Below are 23,100 nucleotides of genomic sequence, written 5' to 3'. Positions count from 1 at the left end.
TACATGAATTTGGTTTCTTTCTGTGACAGCAGAAATATGATATGACTGTATTTAATTCATGGTTAATATAGGGTTCATAATAATCATATATTAAATCGTATACTACTCAGAATTTCTGAGGTGGAAGGAATGGTGGAGATCACCTAGTCTCACTTCATAAGTAAGGTTTATTATCCTGCCCTTTCCTGAAAAGCATTCTGTCTTCCTTATTCTATCCATGTAGGTTTATCCATTTCTTTTGAAAAGGAAAAAAAATCAAAATTCACTCTGTAACCTTGAATTCAGAATTCTTAGAGACCTTGGGATCTCATATCCCAAGAAGAAATGTCTCTTCTGGAATTGCAGTACTTTCCAGATAACTTCACAGTATGGTTCCCACAAGGTTAGTGTTCAAAGTTCAATGATATGTATCAAATTTTTAAATGGTAATGCATTTTTACCCCACCCTAACCTAGAGACTTTCCTGGACTGTGCATTTTCCAGGGGGTTGTCCCACTTTTCTGTCCCTTTGAATGAGGGAAAAAGTCATCAGTATTTATAGATTTGATTTTCAAAACCTCTGAGACTCAAATGCCAACCATCTCACCTTTTAAATGTAGCTAACAGCATTTAGAAGCCACTTACTAGTGATACACTAAACTCTTAGAAAATATGAGGAACATATTTTCAGAGAAGACATTCTTTTGAAATGCCATAAGACACACTATTGTCATTAAAGTCCAGATAACTCAAAGCTGAGGCTCTCTTAAGAGAATGTCATGCTTGTCCAATTGTACATTCTTGTACTTACCCTTTCAGCAAGTGTTTGTTGAGCACATATACAAAATCACTCTTTGGTGTCAAATTAAGCAATACAGTACCTGCACTGAAGAAGCTCACACAGTCTAAAACAGGGAAAAATGGTTATAGCTATAACATACGAGCCACTTCATGCTGCAAAAGGCTGCAGGGAATGAAAGGCAGAGTACTTAGTGTTTGGCCACTTACTGAAGGAAAAAGTCTAAATTCTTTTGCTGTAGACAGCATTGGAATATTTAACACTCCTTCTTACTGCATGGGTCTTCTTAATGTGTGGGTAACCTCCTCTTTTAAAGGCATCATTTATAAAGATAAGAGAGTTCCAAGGAAAAAGTAGTTTCTGGTGGTGGTGGAGTTGTGTGCTTGGGTAATTGAGACAGTGGAAATATGGTAGGCACCAGCCCTGGGCCTCAGAACTGTTGCTCCCAAGTTAGCAAAAGACAAAAAATGTAGCTCAGCAAGGCTGCTCACGTTAGGGTAGTAATTAAAGTCATGAGGCCAGATGAGCCCTCACACGGAGAGGGTATAAAATGAGAACCCTGAGAGCTGATCCCGGAGCATTGGGGAATACTAACTTTTGCATAAAGTCTGTGGCCACGATAGGGCCCTGCCTGTGTGGAAATCACATCCCAGGCCCTGAAGTCATTAACACAACTCTAACTGACTGTGCTTTTACCTGATACAGACAAAGCACCACACACAGCAATTATGCAACACTAACTCCAAGCTGGCTATTTATGTGAAGGCTAGACATGGATTCCGTTACTTAACTTGACCTTTTGTGTATAAAAGCACTTGTGTCGAAGATGGACTGTTCATTTCTATTTAGTGTAAAGCAGAATCCCCATTGTAAGGACCTCTCCTTCTTATTTTTCACTCCTAGGTAACTTTATCCTCCTGGTCCACAAAGCACATAAACCCAAACTGCCTGAGTCAAGTTTTGGTTTCTGTTCTTTCTTCAATTATAAGTAGCTCTCTCAGGGGAACCTGGGGCTCAGAAGACAGATAGAATTTATCTAACTGCTGCCAGAATGTAATTTAAAATGAGTCCAAGAGGAAAAGAGCCTTCCCAAATATTCCCTCTGTGAGACAACGAGTGGGAGGGTGCTTGCTAGAGTCAAGCATGAGGGGTGAGGAGCTTGTGAGGATGTTTCTGCTAAAAGCTTTTCAGGGACTTTACAGAAGTTGCTAATATGACTGGCTCTATCTTCTGCCCTTCTTCCTTGAAAAATGGATTCTTTCTTCAAAGTGAGTCTCTTCTATGTACATGTAGCCCGAAACTTGCAGGATTTTGTAATTTACAGACAGATCCAGCATTAAGGCATGGGTGTAGTGCAATTCTTTGCAAAACAGACTTAGTAAAACAATGTCTATAAAGGCTTTCCAGCTGCTTTGTGACCGAGCCAGGACTTAAATCCAGGCTTTGCACCTTTTCCAATGCTCTGTGACTTGACTCAGAGCAATACAAAACACTTGACATAGTTCATACAAATTGCTGGTAGGAAAGTTACTATAAAGTCATTTATTTATTGTCTAGGCCACTGATGGGCCAGAGAAAGGAAACAGAAATTAGCATGCCAGGAGGAAGGTAGAAAGCTGGGGAGAGAACAGAAGGAAAAAGTGAGAGGGGAGGCGTGATGCCTATGTGGGTGAACAGTCATGGAGGAGAGGCCTGCGAGGATTAGGCCCTGAACACTGGTCCTCCCCATGATAGTGTGGGATCTGGGTAATCGGGAGCACGGGGACAGGTGATGCTGTGGACCCGGCAAGGGCTCCTCCCCTTAGCTCACTGAGGAATTTAAGCCAGAGATGTTCAGAAAGAAAGAGTGGCGATGGGATTTGCCCCCTTCACTCTGTCTCACACTGGAGACATTCCAAATGGGGTGGAGAAAAGGGGAGGGACATCTGAACGGCTTGCTGGAAGGAACGGGAGATCAGAATACCCAACAAAGTAATACCTGCACTCTAGACTTCCCTTTGAGGCTGAGGATTGCTCAAATCAGCCAAATGGCACTCAGAGAACAGAAGTATTTTAAAGGGAATGCCCTTCCCACCCACAGAGTGTGGAGAATGAGGACGTGTTTTGAAGCCCCTCTGGCAAGTGGTGCCTAGAATTGTGTGATTTGGACAAACAAATCCTTACAGATCAAGAGGGCTACCCACAGATACTCCCCAGTTACATGTCTCTGGGGCAAATGAGGTGGCCTGGCAGTATGAGAACCTAATGAGAAGAGGAGGTGAGTAGAGATAAGGCAAATGTGACCAGCAGTAATCCTAATTTAAGGTAATTCTTGTTTAGAGGCAAATTTGTATTTATAAGTATTTTGCCTTCTTTTCTTCCTGAAACATAAGCATTAATAATTTACCTGGTAGATGAGCCTTTATTCTGTTTTTTAAGGAGAGATACTTCCCAACTGAGGGATTGATATAGGGAACTGTTTGCACTTACATATAACCCATATATTAGACTACAGGTTGCAAAGCTTAAAAAGTGGTGATTAATCTCTAATATATTTGGAATTGATTCATAAGAAAATCTATTAAAATTATCTTTGAAATGAAAAAAGGGGACAAGGTATACACAGAAAATAAAATAAGCTTGCTAATTGTCTTATAAATATTAACTAAGAATAGAATATTTACCGGGGTGAGAGAAGACAGAATAAGATATTATTGATTTATTTCAATATTTTTCATAATAAATTAATAGAGAGTACCTAATTAAGAAGGAAATTAAATCAATTGTACAAAGATATTCATTAAAGATAATAAGTAAAACAAACAAAAATAAGCCTCTCAGATAAAAAGAGAAATATCAAAAAGAAAATGAGAAAACAAATAAGCAGACCACATAGTATAAAAAATGCACACACACGCGCACACACACACACACACACACCCAACAGGCCAAAAGCATTTTTTAAAGTACCCTTTTTAATGCTAAAGGCTATAACTCAGTTAAATACAGAATGCCCATGCATCCAATAATAAAGCCACAACTTGCATAAAACAGAAACTATAGGAGAAGCAAGGAGAAATAAATGCGAATGCACAGATTATAGACAACTTTACTACATCTCTCACAGTACAAAACAAATAAATAAAAATATTTAGTAAGGGTAGAAATCCTGAGAACACAATCAATATTGTAGCTCTTATGGATGTATATCAAATTATGAATTCCAATAACAGGGAGTACCTTTTTAAATCCACATGAGAAATAGTTTTATTTTATTTCAGAAAGCGGGGGGACGTATCAGCTGGCTCAGGCGCTTGAGAAGTTTAGAGGTTCATCTTACTCAGGTGCACTTAAATCTAGGTGCCCATTCAATGTCAAGAATCTCTTTCTTCACTTGGTCCAGCTTTTCTCTCTTTCAGTTTGAGTTTCAGGCAGGATTTTCCAAGAGGTGACAAAGATGACCACTAGAAGCTGTAGCTTGCATTGCACTGATATCAAAGATTGTGACTCCACCCTCTCATGTTCATGTTAGTCTCTAAAAAGAGCTCTACAGGCCATTACTCATATACCCCTCACTGCCTATTCAGTGCAGATGAGGTACTCCGATTGTTCACCTCAGATCATAAGCCAGCCTCAGAACAAGGAGATAAATCCATGTGATTGAAATCCTCTCTAGCATCACATAAATTAGGAGAGGAGGCTCCTAAAAGAAAAGCAGGGACTTTCATATTATAAGAGAGAAAAAATTGGGGCAAACAGAAATAAGAGTTATCTGCCTCACTTATAATGCAATGTGATGAATGTTATAATAAGGATGTAGGGGTAGGACACATAAAAGGGTGATCAACTCTAATTTGAAGAGGTCTATGGAAAACTTTAGTACAGAAGATAGTGAGGTGGGTTTTGAATTACAAGTACTTATAAGTCCCCTGACCAGCTCTAGGAGAGGACCTTTGAAGTGCAAGGAATCACATGTGCCAATTCAACTACTATACAAGAGAATGAGACTGAGCTGTTCAGTGTAGCTGGGGGAAAAGAGAAGCTGGAGGATGGTGAAACATGAGAATGGACATGTAAAGAGGTTTAGACCACGAAGGTCCCATATGTCATTGTGCCAGTTATTTCCCTTTGCTTTCAGTTCCATTTCTACCCTTCCTTGGCTCTGCAAGCAACCAGAGTAAAATCCTATGCCCACTGGCTTTCTGGAAAGGTTACACTTTACAGTGGAAGGTACAGATAGAGAACTGGAGTGTGGAAGATGGACAGAACCAGTGTGGGTGTTTCTCTCTTGCTCAGCGTTGAGTGGCCTCTCCCGCATCTGCTCTGTTTTCTCTGGCTAAAGCTCCTCTTAGAGCTTTTCTCTCAATGATCTCAGCTTGAAGCTCCTCCTAGGGCTTCTTCCTCAATGATCTAGCTCCCTCCTCCTCCTTGATAATATCTGCATTGCCTTATCATCCTGTTTGGTTTCTTAGCTCTTTCATTAGCTGTGTAATCAATTCCCTCTGTTAAGTTCCATGTATTTGGAAACCTAGAATAGTTTCTTTTTTCCTCATTGGATTATTATAATACTATAGAATTTGGACTTCACCCTGCATGTAATAGGAGGATTTTATGCAGGAGAGTGATATACTGGATTTGTGCTTTAGAAAAAATCCTCAGGCAACATTTGGGGAGAAACTGGAAGAAGGATGATGAGTCAGAAGGCAAATGTTATGTAAGAGAGAGATGATGAGTGTCCGAGATAGAGCAGTGTTGAGAAGATGTACTGGATTAATAATACATTTAGGAGATGGCATTGCCAAGTTCTAATGACCAACTGGATACGAGAGTGTTTGCACATAACAATCAGCCATTTTAACATGTGTCTGTGGGGACTATAAGGGAATGGCACATTTTCTCCTTCATCCTCCATCTTTTAATTCATGTCAAAGTCTGGCACCAAATTATTTGTGTCTGGCTCACTTGGAGAGCAGCCTCAGAATGCAGTTAATAGGAAGGTCGCAGGACTGGCTAAGGGAGGAGTTCGCTCCTGATGGATACATCCATGTGTGTGACATGCACAGAGGGAAGAACTATGACGGACAACCTGGGAGACTAGTCAGAGGTAAAAGCATGGGAACTAATAGGTCATTAGAATACCGCTGGGTGGTTCCTGAGTACACTGAAGGCAGAATCTTAGAGGAAATGAATCAAGCAATTTGGGTTTTATGATCTCCTTTCCATTTACTATGATCCTGTTCTTTTTCTATTAGCACTGATAATTGAACTTTGATGGGCAGATAGAGTGATACGCCTCATTTCCAAACACAACAGTTTAAGCATTGGCCAATGAGTAATCATAACTACTCTGACTCTTCTAAACATGAATTTCCTACTACTGTCACTTCTTTTCTCCCCATAGGCATAAGGACATCATAATCTTCTCCATGTTTCATCTAATGCATGATTATATCTGTGACAGGGGTACCAAGACCCTGTGGTAGGAGAGTATGGTTGACTCCTTGATAGCTATATCAGAAGATTTATGTCCACACAGCAAAGGGATTGCTCTGCCTCAGCCTAGCACATCCATTTAGAAGGTAAGTTATGAAGGTATCACCTCAAAGATATTCTCATTTCCAAATTGTTCTTACTCTCATCATTACTTTTGCTTAATGCTAAACCAATGACTGCACTCACCAAACCTAATTAAAGAGCTGATCGTTAGGTGTCCCCTGACTGTAAGCTTTCCCTGATGGGCTCTGACCTTTCTAGCTTTAGAATGTCTCAGAGAAGACACTCAGATTTCTCTCCTACACCTAAGAACACAACTCTCCTTGACCCAGTCTAACCCAAAACTTGAGGTATAAACAATTATTTCACTTTTTCTCACCATTTTGTAGGTCAGGAATTCAAGCACAGCTCAACTGGGTGATCTTTCTATTCTACATGGCATCAATTGAGTGAGGCCTCCTGGTGATATTCAGCTGGTGCATAAGCTGGGTCTGGTGGATCCAAGATGACTTCACTTACGTGCTGGCACCTTATAGAGGATGGCTGGACAGCTGGGCTTAGCCACTGATCAATACAACTACATGTAGTCTCATCATCATGGTAGTCTCAGGATGTTTAACATCTTCCATGGTGACTTGAGACTCCAAATGAGAACATGGTACAGCTACAGGGACATGTGTGATCTAGGCACAGTGCATGCTTCTGCTGTACTCTATTGTTTGAATTCCTCACAAACCCACCCAGATTCAGAGTGATATAGGCACCCCCTACTCTTGAAGAAAGGAGTGTCAAAGAATTTGAGACCACATTTTAAAACTACCACACTCCCTTTAAGCCCAAATCTGTATACATTGAGTTCTAGAAATAGCTTTTGAACACCTGTGCCAAACCTACCACTCAGGAGTTAATGTGGGTTTGGTAAAATGTTAAACTATTTTCTTAGCTCCCTGAGATTTTAAGTCTTTAAATGACTAATATATACTGGGAATTCTCCAAAACCAGAATCTGATATGTGTCATTTCTCAAAATATTTCAACATTGTAATGTCCTAGGACTATGATGACTTCTGTATGACATCATAAAAATGCTGACTTGGCCAATGACAAACCAAGAGAAAAGGAACATACATCATCTCTTATATTCTAGAAGTTTGAGGGAGACAGAAACAGGAATAAAGTTATTAAGAATAAAATAGACATGATTTTCTAAAATGACTTAAGTAACTGGAGGCCACCTAAAGCTAAGTGGGCAAGAATGTTATCATGGGTTAAAAAAGCAAGCTCATAGAAGCCTCAGTTAATATGCAGGTAAAAATAAGTACCTGCTTTAAGAAATATTAGTCATAAACTATGCAGAATCTTTTACAGGCTTTTTATTCTTTCTGAACATCTTAATTAAAACTTAAAATGACTGACAATGTTGGCTTCCTTGAGAACTAAAGGAGCATCCACAAAAGTCTGTGGAATGTGCAATGTCTTGCAATCCTTGCTGAGGGCAAAGCAACACTATAAAACAGTAAGATATTAATTATTTATTATAGGGCTATGGAAAAAGCCAAGATATAGGGCCTCTTTCACTTTGGGGATTTGGGTTTACAAGTTACAGGACAGAAGGGAAATAGCTTTGAAATTACAGGAAATCAGAGACAGGAAATTTTTGTTTTGGTCAAAAGCCATAATGTCTTTTTGTGAATTCTATTTGATGAACCCCAACAATAACTGAAGGGGTTGGAGGAGTCTATTAAGCTGTTTCAGGATCTGGAACATATATATCCAGATCTGGAAAGATATATGGCTTCATATTACTTTCAGCATATTAAGGTACCTTCACAAACAAGATGATCTACAGTATTCATCATTCATAACTCACTTCCTTACAGATTAGGAACAGTACCCTGAAAAGATCTCACCATCTAGCCTAAATGCAAAACACAAAGATCTAGAGAATCTGGTTTTCATTTGAGAACAGGATAAGACTGTAACAAGCTGCCCTGACACAGAGAGGACTTCGAGGCTCTTACTGTGTCTTGATGGTGTTGGGCATGGAGGGTGAGGGAAGAGCAAGGACCACTTCTAGGTCAGGCAAGGTTGGCAGGTGAGGTGCACAGGCCATCAGCTCTTTCTTTCTTTATCCTTGTGTTGTGGACAGCTCTGTGTTGCTACTCTCATTCAAACAATGAAAGAAAGGGAAGTAGAGTGCAGGGACAAAGGATCAGTTGATACTTGCAAACAAAAGTGTTTATGTCACATTATTCCCTTAGCCAAAGGGAGTGACTTATACCAACCCTCACCTCCACTATTTGTCCACTTCCTTGCTTTTTGCTAGCCAGATCCTAAGGGATCACTGGACCAATTTTCCCAGGATGTGGGACAGTACCTGCTCCAGCGCTTTGCAGGATGATTTTAGATGGTGTGTAGGCAGAGCAAGAAATAATACTGGTTTGCACAATGAAATAGTGAGACCCTTTGAATTCTCTTTAAACCTTCTGATTACAACAGGGAGGCCTCTAGTGATTGCTTATCTCCCTTTGCCTTCCACATTCAACAGGATTTAGCCAGAATCAACTGGTTTTGTTTACATTGTACTTATTTTTATAGTTACCTTCTTTAGGTTGAGAGTGATTCTGATTTTTCACTTAAAGTAATGATATAATACTTCCTTATTAAATAAATTTAAGTTTGAAAAAGGAAATACGCTTAAATACAAACAGTGCAATTCAAGTGGCATGAATATATGGCAAAAATCAAGAAAGTAGTAAAGAAATGGAAACGTGGGAAGTATTCAGCTGGTGTGACCCTCAAAGTTAACATTCAAGGAAATTGAAGTACTGAGAGTTTATATAAGCTGCTTAAAATCAGGTCACCTACATAAGTTTTTATTTCTTCACTCACACATTTGTTCATTTGTTTTTGTTTTTGTTTTGTTTTGTTTGTTTTGATACTGAAAGGTCTGATACTAAGCTTCACAGAGTGTTAAATCTCAGGTCTCTTGCCTCCCAATACAGACACCTCTCCATGCTCAGAAATGCTATGTACCAACCCTTGTATAAGGAGATAAAAGGAAAACAGGAAGTGGCTGCTTTATAGTAGAACTGCAGAGTACCTGTTGGAATGCCTGCAGCAGCAAATAACAGAATAGCCAAACAAAAGTAGCTTAAACACTATGGGGTTATTATTTTGTCGTCTAACAAGGAGCCCTAAGCAAGGATTCTGATGCAGAGAGAGGTAAATATTGAGCTTTAAAAGCAATCTGAGTAAGATCTGAAGTGAGATCTCATCTGTGGCATCTTAGGGTTGAGCCAAATGAAGTAGAAACAAATATTTTCCCTTCACATTCCAATGAAATCAGCCATTTAGACTCAGGGAAGGCTGCGATACTGGCATTGTCAGGAAGTGGGACGAGATGGGGAGCTGGAGTGAGCGGCAGAAGCAGACAGAATTGGCTTGCCCGCAGTCAGAGCATGTGACTTGGACAGCAGGTGGGTGGGCAGGAGGGAATACAGAGCCTAGCAGCAGAGGTGGGGCCAGGTCACAGTGTGGGGCTTATGGAACGTAGGTTGTCCAAGGTAGAAGTACAGAGAGAACAGCCAGCCCAGGTTTCCAAGATAGGGACAGAAGCAGAGTGGAACTCAAGACCTAGACCAGATCTACAAGATCCCTACCCACCTGTATAGCTGCCTATTTTGAACTTTTTGTTGAAGTATAATGTACATAAATGAAAGGTCATATATTTTAAGTGTGCACCTTCAAGAATTTTCCCAAACTGAGCACACTCATGTAACCAGCACCCAGATCATGGAACAGAATGTGGCCAGCACCTTAGATGCCCCTCATAACAGCCTGTTAGCCATTCACCCTCCAGAGGGCCCACTGCACAGTGTTCGCAACTCCGGTAAGCCCAGCCACACAAGAGTGCCTGCTTGTGCCTGATTTTGCTCACCCAGCCTTAGGTTTGTAAGGCTCCACCCACCACTATGGAGAGTTGTAGCTCATCCTCACTGCTGAACAGTAAATGTGCCATAATTCATATATCCATCCTTCTGCTGATATGCATTTGGGGAGTTTCCAGTTTGGAGATATTAGCAATACTGCTGTTTTGAATATTCAGTACATACTTTTGGTCTCAAACATGTATTTTCCTGTGAGGTATATACCTAGGAGGAGAGCGGCTGGGACATAGGGTTCAGCCTAATTTTATGCTATTTTCACCCTTGCTCATTTGCTTCCCTCCTCAGGGTCTTCCCACACATACCATTTCCTCTTCCTGGTGCACTTTCTCCCTCACCCTTCACCTGGCTAATCCCCACTTGTCATTGAGATTTGGCATGAAATGCCACTTCCTTAGGGAACCGTACCCTAACCTGTCCCGCACACTCCACACCTGACTGGGTTTCACACTTAGTACAACCCCTGTGTGATCCCCTCTTCATGCTGCCTCCCCGTGTAGACTTCAAGCTCCATGGAAAGGATGTGTGAATGTTTTACTGGGTCCCCAGGACCTAGAAGAGTGGATTGCCCATGAGTGGGTACTAAATAATTGTTTTCTGGATAAATGAATGGCACACAAGCCCAGCATCCTTCTAACCAACCAAGGCTCAGCTGATGAGGCACATGTAATTGTTCAGAGGAAACTTCCAGTGCCTCGGTGATTAGCTAGTTCCTCAAATCCCACTGACGATGAACATGTTTGTTCCCAGGACCTGGTGTAAAGCCAAGTCTGTGTAGGCAGGAGTCAAGTCACCCCTGTGTGAGTTCTGTGGGAGAGGAGCCACCTGGGCTTGGGACACAGACTTTAAAATTACAGTCTTTAAAGCAGAGCCTTCTAAATGAGATGATCTGGATTTGTTCTAAGGGAGATGGTCTTCAGCTCCCTCCCTCCAACTTCTCCCTTTTCCTTAGGATGCTTCTCTTCTTTTCACCCTTTCTCTGGACTCTTAACACCTGGGACGCCCACCAAGCCTGCAAGTATTGACACACCTCTTCCTCCAGATCATGGCCAGCTTCCATTCCTTCTTAGCATTAGGAAGCTAATCCACAAAAAGATGTTAACATTTAATAGCTCTTTCATGTGTATAGGAACCAAAATGAAATTTCGGAAATGCCTTTTTAGAATTTAACTTCACTTTTAAAAGATGTCAGTGATTGGTATAAACAGCAATAATAAAAGCACACTGTATCAATGTTAAGCACATGCTTCATTATTAGCATGTTATGTGTCCCTAGATAATCACAGCAATGACTCTTTTACCACCAGGCTTTCCATGGTGCGTGGGAGCTGACAGCACTGCCAGCACTGGGAAAGGAAGTGGCAGAAGGAGATTATTCGTTTGAGATGCTGTTCTTGCTAATCCCCAAAGCCTGGCAGTGTGGGCAGAGACAAATGCTGGGGACAGCAGAGCTTCACAAACAGGAATGTTGTGGGCTGCCTCTTCATCATTTCCTTCTAGTCAGCAGTTTCCATACCATGAGGTGCCATTCTTCTACTGCCGTTAACTGTAAAGGAAGAACCATCATCATGGAGGAGGATGAAATCACAGTCAAAATAAGTTTGTGGTGCTTAATGTTTTTCTATTTTATGAGAAAACATATGTACTAGGGTAAGAAATTAAATAATATGTGCCTTTAGAATCTATTATATATTTATAATATCATTTATTAGAGTGCAAAAAATTTATCATTTTTAAAATTCAACATTAATCCACCAAACACAGTGGAGAGAATAAAGAAGGATTTTAACTTTGAGGAATAAAGGATTCCGGATAAACTGCCAAAAGTATAATTTTGTATTTGCAGCTCAGGAAATCTGCATTGATTGATCCATTGGTTCTTTCAAAAGAGTGGGACATAGGGAGGCAAACTTTTTCTTCCTCCCCGCCTTGAAGGGTGTGTATTCACCTCCCAACTGCATGAACCTGCTAACCCATAACTTGACTATCTATTCCATTCTAGTCTTCTTCTAAAACAAGACAAGTGAAAAATTATTTTCTAAGCCATTTCAATGAGGTTTCCTGAGCCACATGTATGGTTTTAAGTCACGTCCAATGCTCTCGTTTTCTTATATGCCTCACAGACAAAGAAAAAGACTTCTCTTAAATTTAGAGAATTCAATAAATATCTGATACAAGATAAAAATTATCAACAAAGAGGGAAATATTGGTCCACAAAAATGGGAATTTTGTTTTGTTTATGAATAGATTTTAACAACCAACACACAGTTTAACTTACAGTAGGCACTTGGTGAGGGTTCCCTTCTCCTCCCCTCTTGCTAATGCCTTCACTCACGGAGTCATTCATTCATTTCTTTGTTCTTCCATTCAACATACATTGGGTACTTACTACACACCTGTGAGTCCTAGTGTCAGGTACTTGGGGTAAAAAGATAAGTTTGAGTATTGATCAACTTTTTGCTTACAATTCTTTCCTTTTGATAATTATTTTTGCTTCACATAATTTTTCTCCTTGAAGCAGTCAAATGGAGTTGAACTTTTCCATATTGATAATGGGTCCATCAGCTCTTAGGCTGAGCCTGGTCAGTAACTGCATCATGAATCTTTCCCTGTAATACCTGCCTGTCTTGGGTGTGGTGCCAACTCATACCTCAAGATCAAAAGAACACATTAAACTGAACATGGAAAAGTAAGTGAAAATGACTAAATGAAAAAAGAAAAAAACAACAAGATAATATGCATTCATTAGCCATTGAGGGGTGAGGAGTTCTTCATTCATTCTGCATTTACCTATTGATCTCTCAATGTGCACCAGTTGCAGGCCCTGGAGGAAAAGGAGACAGCAGGCAGCTAAAAAACCTTATCCTCAATGGTTTTACATCTGGAACAACCTCTGAGTATGTCTTATTAGCTTGGAGCTTTACATATAGTTTCACCTGGGCCTGCCAAAAGCCTATCTGAAGCTTATATAGGTTAAACAATGCGCCAGAAGTCTCACAGCTGAAAGGTAGCAGAGCTAGAATCAGAATCTAAACAATACTCTTATCTACCTCAGTCAAATGTCTTCCAAACCATGGGGTTGACTTGACAACTAGTCTAGGAAGTTAAGATGGTCAAAGTCTATCCTCCTCCCACCACTTGCTTGCCCTAGTGATCTTTGTCAGTCAATCCCTGCTCAAACCAGGGCAGGACCAGATAACTACTTGAGGTATCCTCTGCTCCAGGTAGTGTTATTTGTAAACAAAATTGTATCTTTCTTTGATGACAGTTGGTAACTATATTTGTTGTGGTGAGAGCACTGAGTAATGTACAAAATTGCTGAATCACTATGGTGTACATCTGAAACCAATACAATATTGCAATCAACTATACTTCAATTAAAACAAAAGTTAAAGGTGTTCCTGAGAGGGTGCTGTAGGGATGCCTGCCCTGCTGAGCCTCACTGTTGGACCAGTGTCTTTCTCATAGGCACACCAGGAGGTGTGGCAGCTATTCAACTTACTCCCCACACCTGTAGCCTGCTGTCCACTGTTCCTCAAGTGTGTCATGACTTTAAACTCTCCTTGTTTGTGCACATCCCTCATCTAGAACACCCTCCCAGCCCATCCATGGTCTTGCCCTCTGTGTCCGTTAAAAACCAATTGTTCTTTAGGGCAGTAGGGTTCTCCTCCATAAAGCCTTCTGAAACCTCCTTTTCAGTCTGTCCCACATAGACCGTTTGCTTGGACACCCTCCTGTCCCTGATTTCATTCTGTTTTGAAATTCATCAGAGTTGGTTTCCTGTTTCTCTGCACCACTTGACTAAGATCCCCAGAGCACAAGAGTGTGTCTCATTTGTCTTTCTTTTCCCAGGATCTGGCCCTGGGCCTCATACAGATTTATCACTGACCTTATTTTTTATTGAGTAAAGGGACAAATGAATCAACAAAAGAAGGTGTGAGAAAATGAATACTTGAACAAGTAAATAAGTGATTTCAGGAGTGAATGAGGAGAGGCATTATCTCCATTTGAAGCAAAAGGAGCTCTTATGATGGTGACCGATGTCAATCCCTGGTAACATGGGGAAGAAGATGATTTCACTATGAGTTGCCCCTTTCCAAAACCCTTTTTGTTTTTTGGTTTGTTTGCTTGCTTGTTTGTTTTTTGCATAATTAAGTGGTGGGCTCCATCTGACTGGAATGTGGCATTAGAGGATGCTTGCCTGTAACTACAGCTCCAGAAGGGATGCCCAGGCCAAGAACAGGGTCCAAAATGCCTGTGTCCTCCACAGCACCTGTCTGGGGATGCATTAATTTAAATTATTAAAATGTAAAAATAATAAAATCTTTTAGACCTGTAGCAAACAAGGAACACATTTACTAAGCCCAAGGGCTAAGCTGTTATAAATCCATAGTCCTTCAGCCGCAATTTCAAAGCTCAAAATCATCTCTGAAAAATCAAGAGTTTATCATAACTCATTTGGCAACATGAGATCATCTGTAGTCTTTCCTAATCCCACTTAGTGGAAAATAGTTGTGGGTTTCACTCCAAAATACCTCCACATTTGAACCAAGCTGCCGCCCATATTCTGCCAAGGGTGTTACTTAGGATGAAATACACGGACAGTATTACTTTTCTAAAATCCAAAGCTAATTTCTGAAATACTTCAGGCCTCATGGATTTCAAACAAGGGACTTTATGAATCTGCCTTGGATCCGGGAGCCAAGGAATCAAAAAGCCCAGTGGAAGCCCAAAGTTAAGAGGTTCCAAGTAGAATGGATGGAAAATCTAGGACCAGCTCAAGGGGTAAATGTCAGGAGAGAGAATTGGGACGTAGAAGCCCCAAGCCAGAATACTTCCCTCCTGTGGAACAGAATCCATCAGAAAGGACACAGTTACATGTGGGGATTTCACTAGGCCACTAACAAGTAATGGTGTCATCACACCCTGGCTTCTGGGTGACTATCACTGCCAGGATCCTCACGTGGTCCCACACCTTCATCACCATTTTTGGGCTTCTCACCTTCAAATGTTCGCTTATCATTCATCTTAATGATGAAAGCTGTGCCTTGAGAATGCTTTCAGTGTGTGCTCTATCTTAAATGTCCATGCCGCCAGTGCCTAGCTCAGGGCCTGGCATAGCATAAACACTCAATAAATGGAACTCAATAAATCTTTAATGAATGTATACAATATGTTACTCTTCTTAATGTGTTTTTATATGCATTATCTTATTTAATGCTCAAAATGACCCCATGAGTCAGGCAAGTGAAGTGAGTCCCAGGGAGGTTAAGGTACTTACTTGCCCAAGATCATAGGAAGCAGACAGTTCTGCTGGGACTTGCACCAAAGCTGGCTGGTTAAAAATATTTTTCTCTTTCTTTGGCATCATTGTGCTTCTGTCAGAATCAGATGGTCTGGTAAAAATGTTTGGTCACAGGAAGGGCCTGGGAATAAGAGAAGCAGCTGATGAATTATAAGCGGGTGTTTCGGGGACTTTAGGGCCTTCAGGAGATAATGTCCTTACCCATGGCCATCCTTTTGAGGGGCTCACCTGGTGAGCAATCCAGGCCTGTTAGGGAAATGGGAGCCATAAATGCACAGATGGAGGTCATTGAGAGGCCATAGCCCTTTCCAGGGCACTTCTGTACCCCTTCTCTGTCCATGCTCAGAGCTGACATTGGGACCAGTGAAAGCATGGAGACTGTTGAAGGTTAATTAAGTAAAAGGGCTTGACAGGGAGATGGAGGGACCATGGGACCAGCACCCACCCCAGGTAGTGAATAGCTTGAGCTTGTTGCAAAAGCTCCATAAACATCTTTGGCAGAGGAACCTGCTCTAGATGAGGACACCACCTCCTCTGTGGGAACAGGTCTATGATGAGATACTAACCCCACGTGAAGTCATCCTAACTCTGCCCAAAGAGAAGGATGGTCCATTCTGTGTCCCCAGCCCTCCTGCACAGCCTCTGCCTGACCTCTAGGAAGCAGACACTCTGGAGTTCGGAGTGAAGCATTGTAGGCAGGGATGAGCCCAGTATACCAGGTTCCTGAACATTCTTCAACGGTTAGCAGGTTTCTGGGGGCCACCCTTGCCCCACAATTTTCCACACCAGGGGAGGGATCAAGTATTCCACACTCAGTGTGCCTCCTTTTTCCAGTGACACCACATGGACCCCTCCATCCCTCAAGCAGTTAAAAACTGGTCAGAAATGTGCTGGCCAGGTCTCTAACTCCCTGGTGGTAGCACCTGAAAAGCTAGATGAGGCCCCAGCCTCAAGCCCATCCTGCACTCCTGGCCTGGACCAGGAGATGGTGGGGGACACTCAGCGGGATCTTCTTGTTTCCCCACCACTGACAGTCTGCGTGTCCTGTCTCTCCATCCCGGAGCTCTGGATCCTGTTTGCCTACTGGTGCCATGCTCCCCACAGGGCTGTGTGCTCTAGAGAGGTGGTTCTCGTGACTCAGCGAACGCCAGAATCACCTGCTTTCCTGGGGAGTTTGCTAAACGCAGTATCCTGGGGTCTCCCCTAGACTCAGTGACCCAGGACAGTGGGATGGGAGGTGGAGACCAGGAGTCTGCTTTTAACAAGTCCTCCAGGGGATTCTGATTCAGATGCACAGATGGTTCTTTGAGAAACACCTTAACAGGCTTTGGGAGTCAAACCTAAGTGCAAACACTAGCCCCATCAGGTGACTTTGGATGAATTAATTCCTCTGAGTCTCAGGTTCCTTGTGTAAAATGAGGCTAATAATATGCACTTTATATGATTGCATGGATTAAAAGGAATATGTGCATAAAATGTCTGGCAGATAGTTGGCAAGAAACAGCAGCTACAACAATCCTGGGCTGTGGACCAATTTGCCTGGGCCCAGTGGCCTTCCTCACTCCCTCCACTGCAGTGGCCTCCAGGTGCTGGACCCTGCTTCCAGGCTTTAAGTTAGTGAGCAGAACTTGTATATCTGTGGTAGACAGAATGATTCCTCCCCAAATGTACATGTTCTAATCATAGAACTGAGAAAACCAGGGTGCAGGTGGAATTAAAGAGGCTAACCAGCTAACTTTTAAACAGGGAGATTATCCTGGATTAAGCAGATGGGCAATGAAATCACCAGGGTCCTTAGAAGTAGAAGAAGGGGACCAACGAGGTCAGGGTGATGTGATGTGAGGACTCACCCTACGTTTGATGGCTCTGATGGTGGAGGAAGGTGGTCAGAAGCAGGCATCTCTAGAAGCTGGACAAGGCAAGGCAGCTGGCTCTTCTGGAGCCTCCAGGAAAGGACACAGCTCTGCCAACACCAGTATTTTAGCCCAGTGAGACCCACACCAGATTTCCAACCTATAGGAAGTAAGATAAAAAAGCTGTGTTCTTTTAAGCCATTAATCTGGTGGTGATTTATTACAGCAGCCATAGGAAACTCATAGAATGTTGGAGACTGGGCCGCTGAGTTCTGGAAACCTCATGCAGTTCCATGCTCAGGGGGCTTTATGATGTGACTTTGTGGTGTTACTGTCACCTTTGGGGCCCGCATGACTGAGGCCAAAGTCACAACTGTGGTCTCTAGAAGAATTTCCATCCCACCTGGTGACAATGATATTAATATAAAGGCTAAGATGTGTTGAGTTCTTGTTATGGGCTGATAGCTTTGTATCTCATTTAATTATCAAAACTAGGCAATGTGTTCTATTATCAAACAAATTTTTGGGGGGGAAATGGGCTGGGAAAGTTACCTTGCCCAAGATCACATACCAATAAGAATCAGAGCCTGGATCTAAAGCCAGGTTTTCTATCCCCAGAGCCTAGGCCCCTAACTGCATCATTAAGCAGCCTAGTTTGGTCTTAACGGCCAGTGGAGGAGGCAGCATGTTTTCACCAAGTCTCAGGTTGAGCCAGCTGTTAAACTTACCAATACATGAAGACACACCTCCCACTGGCCTGGCAGCCCACAGCCTCCAAGCCTCTGTAGTAAAGTCTGGAAGGACTAGATGTAATGGGAGAGCGCAATGGAGCCACGCTATTGCCACACTTGGTGGCATCAGAGAAAGAGGAAGGTTCAGAAAACCAACCTTAGAATCTCACATCCAGGCACAGGGACAGTCAGGTCAGGTTATCCCAAGTGTTCTTGGAAAGATGTGGGTCTACTAAGGCTGGAGCCCAGACTCTTCCTCTCCTCCAACCACTGATATGCTGTCTGACCTTGAGCAAGTCATCTGACCTTGTTCCATCTCACTTGAAAACAGGACCAGTTGCCACAGTCCTTCCCTACCTCACCAGGCTGCTGTGGAAATCCAATGAGCTCATGTTTGTGAGCATGCTCTGGAAATTACAAAGGCAGCACACCCTTACAGAGTCATATGATGGCTATTATTTAATTTTTATAACTCGAGGTGAATGTGGTTCATCATTGCTATGATTAGTAATAATTATCATACTAAACCACACCAGAGAAGAAAATGTTCTCTCACTGGCTTCTTCAGCAAGATCTGCTGTCTAAGCATTCTCAAAAAAAAAAAAAAAGAAAGAAAGAAAGGAAAAGTCAGCAAAGTTGTAATGTTCTGGCACATGATTGTGTAGGATGTTCTTTTTTATGAATTTATTTTTAAAAAGAGATTTTAAAAGATGACACTTTGTACATTAGGTTAAGATCTGTTTCTGTATAAAAAGTAATTTTCTTAAGTGAAAATGCCCTTTCCAAAATGGAAATAGGAGCAAGCTCGGCCACAGTCCCCATGGAGATCCCAACAGGAAGGAAAGGGCAGGTGCACCCTAGAGAGGCGCCCAAAGCAGGAGGCACCTAAGGAGCACCCCATAAGGAGAAGAGCTCTTAAATACCCAGAGGCACAGGGCCATTGCCAAGAGACCTAGAGGCACCAGAAGCCTCTGGGATCCACTGCAAAGCTCCAGATCCCAGGAAGGGTGGTCCTCTACCCAGAGACGGGATCACTTCTCACCAGGTGCAGGCCAGTCTCTCCTGGAGACTTGTTCTTCTCGACTCTACTGTCACTATTATCAGAACTGTGGGAAGAGCATCTGCTTCTCACAGGCTATTACCATCAGGCCACAGTGGTCTCCAGGGCCTTGGGGCAAATTATTGGACCAGATTCATGTCCATTTTCCTTCCTGTCTTCATTCTTTCCCTCCCTACCTCCCTCTCTCCTTCCTTACTTTCCTTTTGTTAGTGAGCAACAGTGAATGAAAACCAATTATAAGCAGACACTGTACACAAATGAGTAAGTACCATTCTCAGTCTTCAGACTAGAGTGGAGACTGACCTTCAGACACGCAATACACACAATACCACCTGATGCCTTTGTGTCACAGTGTGAGCAAAGAAGGTGGCACTATGCTAGCCAGGCCAGGGGGGCATCTTCCACAGCACTGTGGAATGCTGTGTAAAACCAGTAAACAGAACACAGTGTTGGATCACACTCATTGGATTCAACTCTCAGCTGTACCCACTCATCTCTTGCTATGTGGTCCTAGGCCTCAGGGATCTCAACAGTGACAGAGGATCATGCCGTGTCGTGATGCTGTTGTGAAGGACCTAATACAGTGCCTCACGCAGCAGGCAACAACACCACATATCACCCAGACAGTGACACTCAGGGGGCACCCCTGTGTTAATGCTGACTGAAAAATTGTGGGGCTGTGTATCGACACCTGGAAGGCTCACACGCTTGCCCCTGTCGCTCCACAAAACTTGCAGTCATGCAACCCCAAGCTGAATTGGACTGGAGATTTAGAACCTCACCTCTAGCACTGTCACCACTAGGAATGGTTAGTCATGATTGTAGAATAGTAGAGATACTGCTCCTGAGTCACATCTCCCTCAATTGTTATGAACTAATATTTGGAGGCCAGTATCTCCTATTTCTCTGTATGTCAATAATACAGTGCCTGGACAATTGCTGACATTTCGAATGAGTCCTTGGATATTCAGCAGTTTGTGAATGTTTCTAATGAGTGTGTGCATGTTTTCCACCAAGTTTTCCTGGGCAGTTTTTAGTGACTAGTCAAGAGAATCCCATTGAAAGTGGTTTCACTAAGTTAATTAAAAATGCAAGAACTAGCATGGATTCAAAATATTATAACACTAGCTTTAATGCTGATGAATGTGTGGAGAAATGAGCATCCCTGTACTGCTGGCAGAAGTCAGTGTGGTATACAACCTCTCTTGAGAACAATTCCGTAATGTGTGTTAAAAGCCATACTCATGTTTCTGCCCTATATTTAACAAATGAAATTTTAATTTAAATTTTATAAGTGATATTACTTGTAAAAGTGTACACTAAGAATCATGGATGTGCATGAAGATTTATCTTCAAGTATGTTTACTGCATGATACCTAGATAATAGAGAAAAATTGGAAACAACATAAATGTACAATAACACAATCTCATTACATACATTATGGTACAATCAAAAATTAAAATGTACTTGCATCCATTAAAAATTACCTGCAGAAGGGTATTAACACCACAAGAAGTGCCTATGATATATTAGAGGATGAAAAACGATTTTTAAAAGTTTGTGTAGTCTAATCTAACTTAGTACATTGAAACAAAATGCTTAAAAAGGAATTAGACATATCTAATCTAAATATTAGCAGTGGTTATCTCCAAATTGTGGGAGTAATAATTATTTGTGTGTGTGCAGTCTTAAACTTTCCAAATTTGCCATCGTCAATGTCTTATGCAGTAAAAAAAGAAAAACAGAAAACTTAAAAGCTAAAAATAAAAATTTTGTAGGTTTGAACTCAGATGACCATTTCATTATGTATCCTAGGATAAACTACTTAATCATTCATAGCTCTTTTTTTCTATCTATAAAAAGTAGATAATAATACCACAAATAAGGGAGTTTATATTAAGTAATGCACGCAAAGGGCTATGTATATGACATGGACCCAATAAATGTGTGCTCTCCTCACTTCTTTCTCCATGAGTTCACTAACAAAAGAGATGTGTAAGACTTATTGCACGAGGTGAGACCAGAGCTTAGATAGGACCTCAGGTGCGATGACAGGAGAGAGGCAGGTGTATGACGACAGAGCATAAGAAAAGGCATGGAAACACACAAAACAAGCAGCCTGGGACATGTTTCTCTGCTCTGCTTGCATTGGGCTGGTCTTCGATATTGAAATGCTGACTCCTCATCCTTAGCAGTTCTGCTGAAACAGTTTTTTGCTATTATGTTTATTATCTCTGTAACAAATTACTCTGAGATTCAGTGACTTAAAATGGTGATTGGCATTTATTATGTCATACAGTTCATGTTTGTCAGGAATGCAAGAGTAGCTTGGTTAGATGGTTCTGCTGTGGGGATCTCTCATGGAGTTGCGGCCCAGATATAAGCCAGGACCACAGTCTCTGAAGGCTGGAGGATCCGATTCCAGGGGGGCTCATGCATATGGTTGGCAAGTCGGTACTGGCTGCTGGTAGGAGCTCCCAGTTCCTCACCATGGTGACCCCTCCATCAGGTTGCTGAGTGTCCTCATTACATGGCAGCTGGTTTCCCCAGAGTAAGGGATCAAAAAACAAGCAAGGAGGAAGCTGCAATGCTTTTCATGACCTAACCTTGGAAGTCACACTCTGTTTCCACAGTACCCCATGGGTCATATAGATCAGCTCTATTCAGTACAGAAAGGAACTGCGCTGGGGCATGCATACCAGGAGGCATGAATCTGGGGGGTTATCTTGGAGGCTGGCTGTCACAATTACCCTTATAATCCCTCTGTCTGAAATATTCTTCCCCCAGATGTCAGCACAGCTCACACCCTCACTTAATCCAGGTGTCTACTCGAAAGTCACCTTACCAGGGGCTTTTCCCTGTACTCTTTCCCAGAATGTAAACCCCTTCAAACCACTCTCTCTCCTTTTTACCCTGTTTCTTTTTTCCTTAGAGTCCTTAAAACATCTAAGATGTCTCCTATTTATTTGTTTATAATCTGTTCCCCCGTGCTTCCTGCCTCCCCCAGTAGAATATAAGCACTATCAAAGGCCTGTCATGTCCTTGCCTGGTCCTTAGAAGGAACTCAGTATATAAATGAATGAGGCATACCATCTCCTGTCACTCTGGTACATTTGTTTAAGGGATGCTTGTACCACACATGAACAAATTATTAATTCCCTCTTTGGTGACACCACATTGGCTTGTAAATCTTTCCGAAATTCGTGGATCTGGCTTTCTGAATGCCCTCTTATCAGCTTGCATTCCTCCCAATACAACCTCACAAGCCCTTCTTCCCTGCCCTGCTCCACCTAGTGTTTTGCCTTCGTAACACAGCTCCCACTGCCTGGATGTCCTTCTTCACCTCCCACCTCTGGTGTCTGTGGGTGGCCCTGACACCCAAACTGTTGAGATTCTCTTATTCTGGGCCTTAACCCCTAAGTGCCTATGGAAAAAGAAGACAACAAAAAAGCACACATGCCCCCACTTTCCTTCCCATAGCCATGGCAAACAGTGCCATGTGATCAGGCTGTATCTGACTATATTTGGCCAATGAGCTAATGACACTTTGGAAGGGAGATAACTGGTCTCTACTGTCTAACATATTGTCAATTTAAGTAGAGGTACTGTGATATGAAAATAATGGAGTTATTTGGATATGGGAGGGACAAATGAAACCATAGAAGTAACATACCCTAAAGACCACATGCCAAGCATTGGTTTTAAACAATTAATGTGTATTATCTCTAACATGTAATATTAACAAATATCTTCAAGTTATTTTACCCATTTTATAGATGAGGAAACTGGGGTTTGGATAGCTAAATAACTTACACAGAATCACTTAGCTAAGAATTGCTACAACTAGTCCAAATTCAGTCAGTTGTGTCTGGAGTCTTCTTTTTAACCATTCTGATATTGCCTTGAGTTCCTCAGTAATCGCCTGGCTTCATGGGGTCTTGGAAATAAATGTCT

General features: G+C 42.0%; 1 long non-coding RNA gene across 1 annotated transcript; it reads right to left on the bottom strand.

The window, feature by feature from the left end:
* Window positions 1-11,425: 11,425 nt before the first annotated feature.
* Window positions 11,426-18,376, bottom strand: LOC118913002 (uncharacterized). The gene is made up of 5 exons (XR_008998770.1): window positions 18,243-18,376; window positions 18,083-18,157; window positions 17,352-17,514; window positions 15,478-15,622; window positions 11,426-11,742 (listed from the first exon to the last, which is right to left on the bottom strand). It is a non-coding gene; the product is annotated as an uncharacterized LOC118913002 (long non-coding RNA).
* Window positions 18,377-23,100: the final 4,724 nt, after the last annotated feature.

The sequence above is a fragment of the Manis pentadactyla genome, chromosome 8, assembly GCF_030020395.1.
Source record: "Manis pentadactyla isolate mManPen7 chromosome 8, mManPen7.hap1, whole genome shotgun sequence".
In the NCBI taxonomy this organism is placed as follows: Eukaryota; Metazoa; Chordata; class Mammalia; order Pholidota; family Manidae; genus Manis; species Manis pentadactyla.
This window is presented reverse-complemented; position numbering and strand designations above follow the sequence as displayed.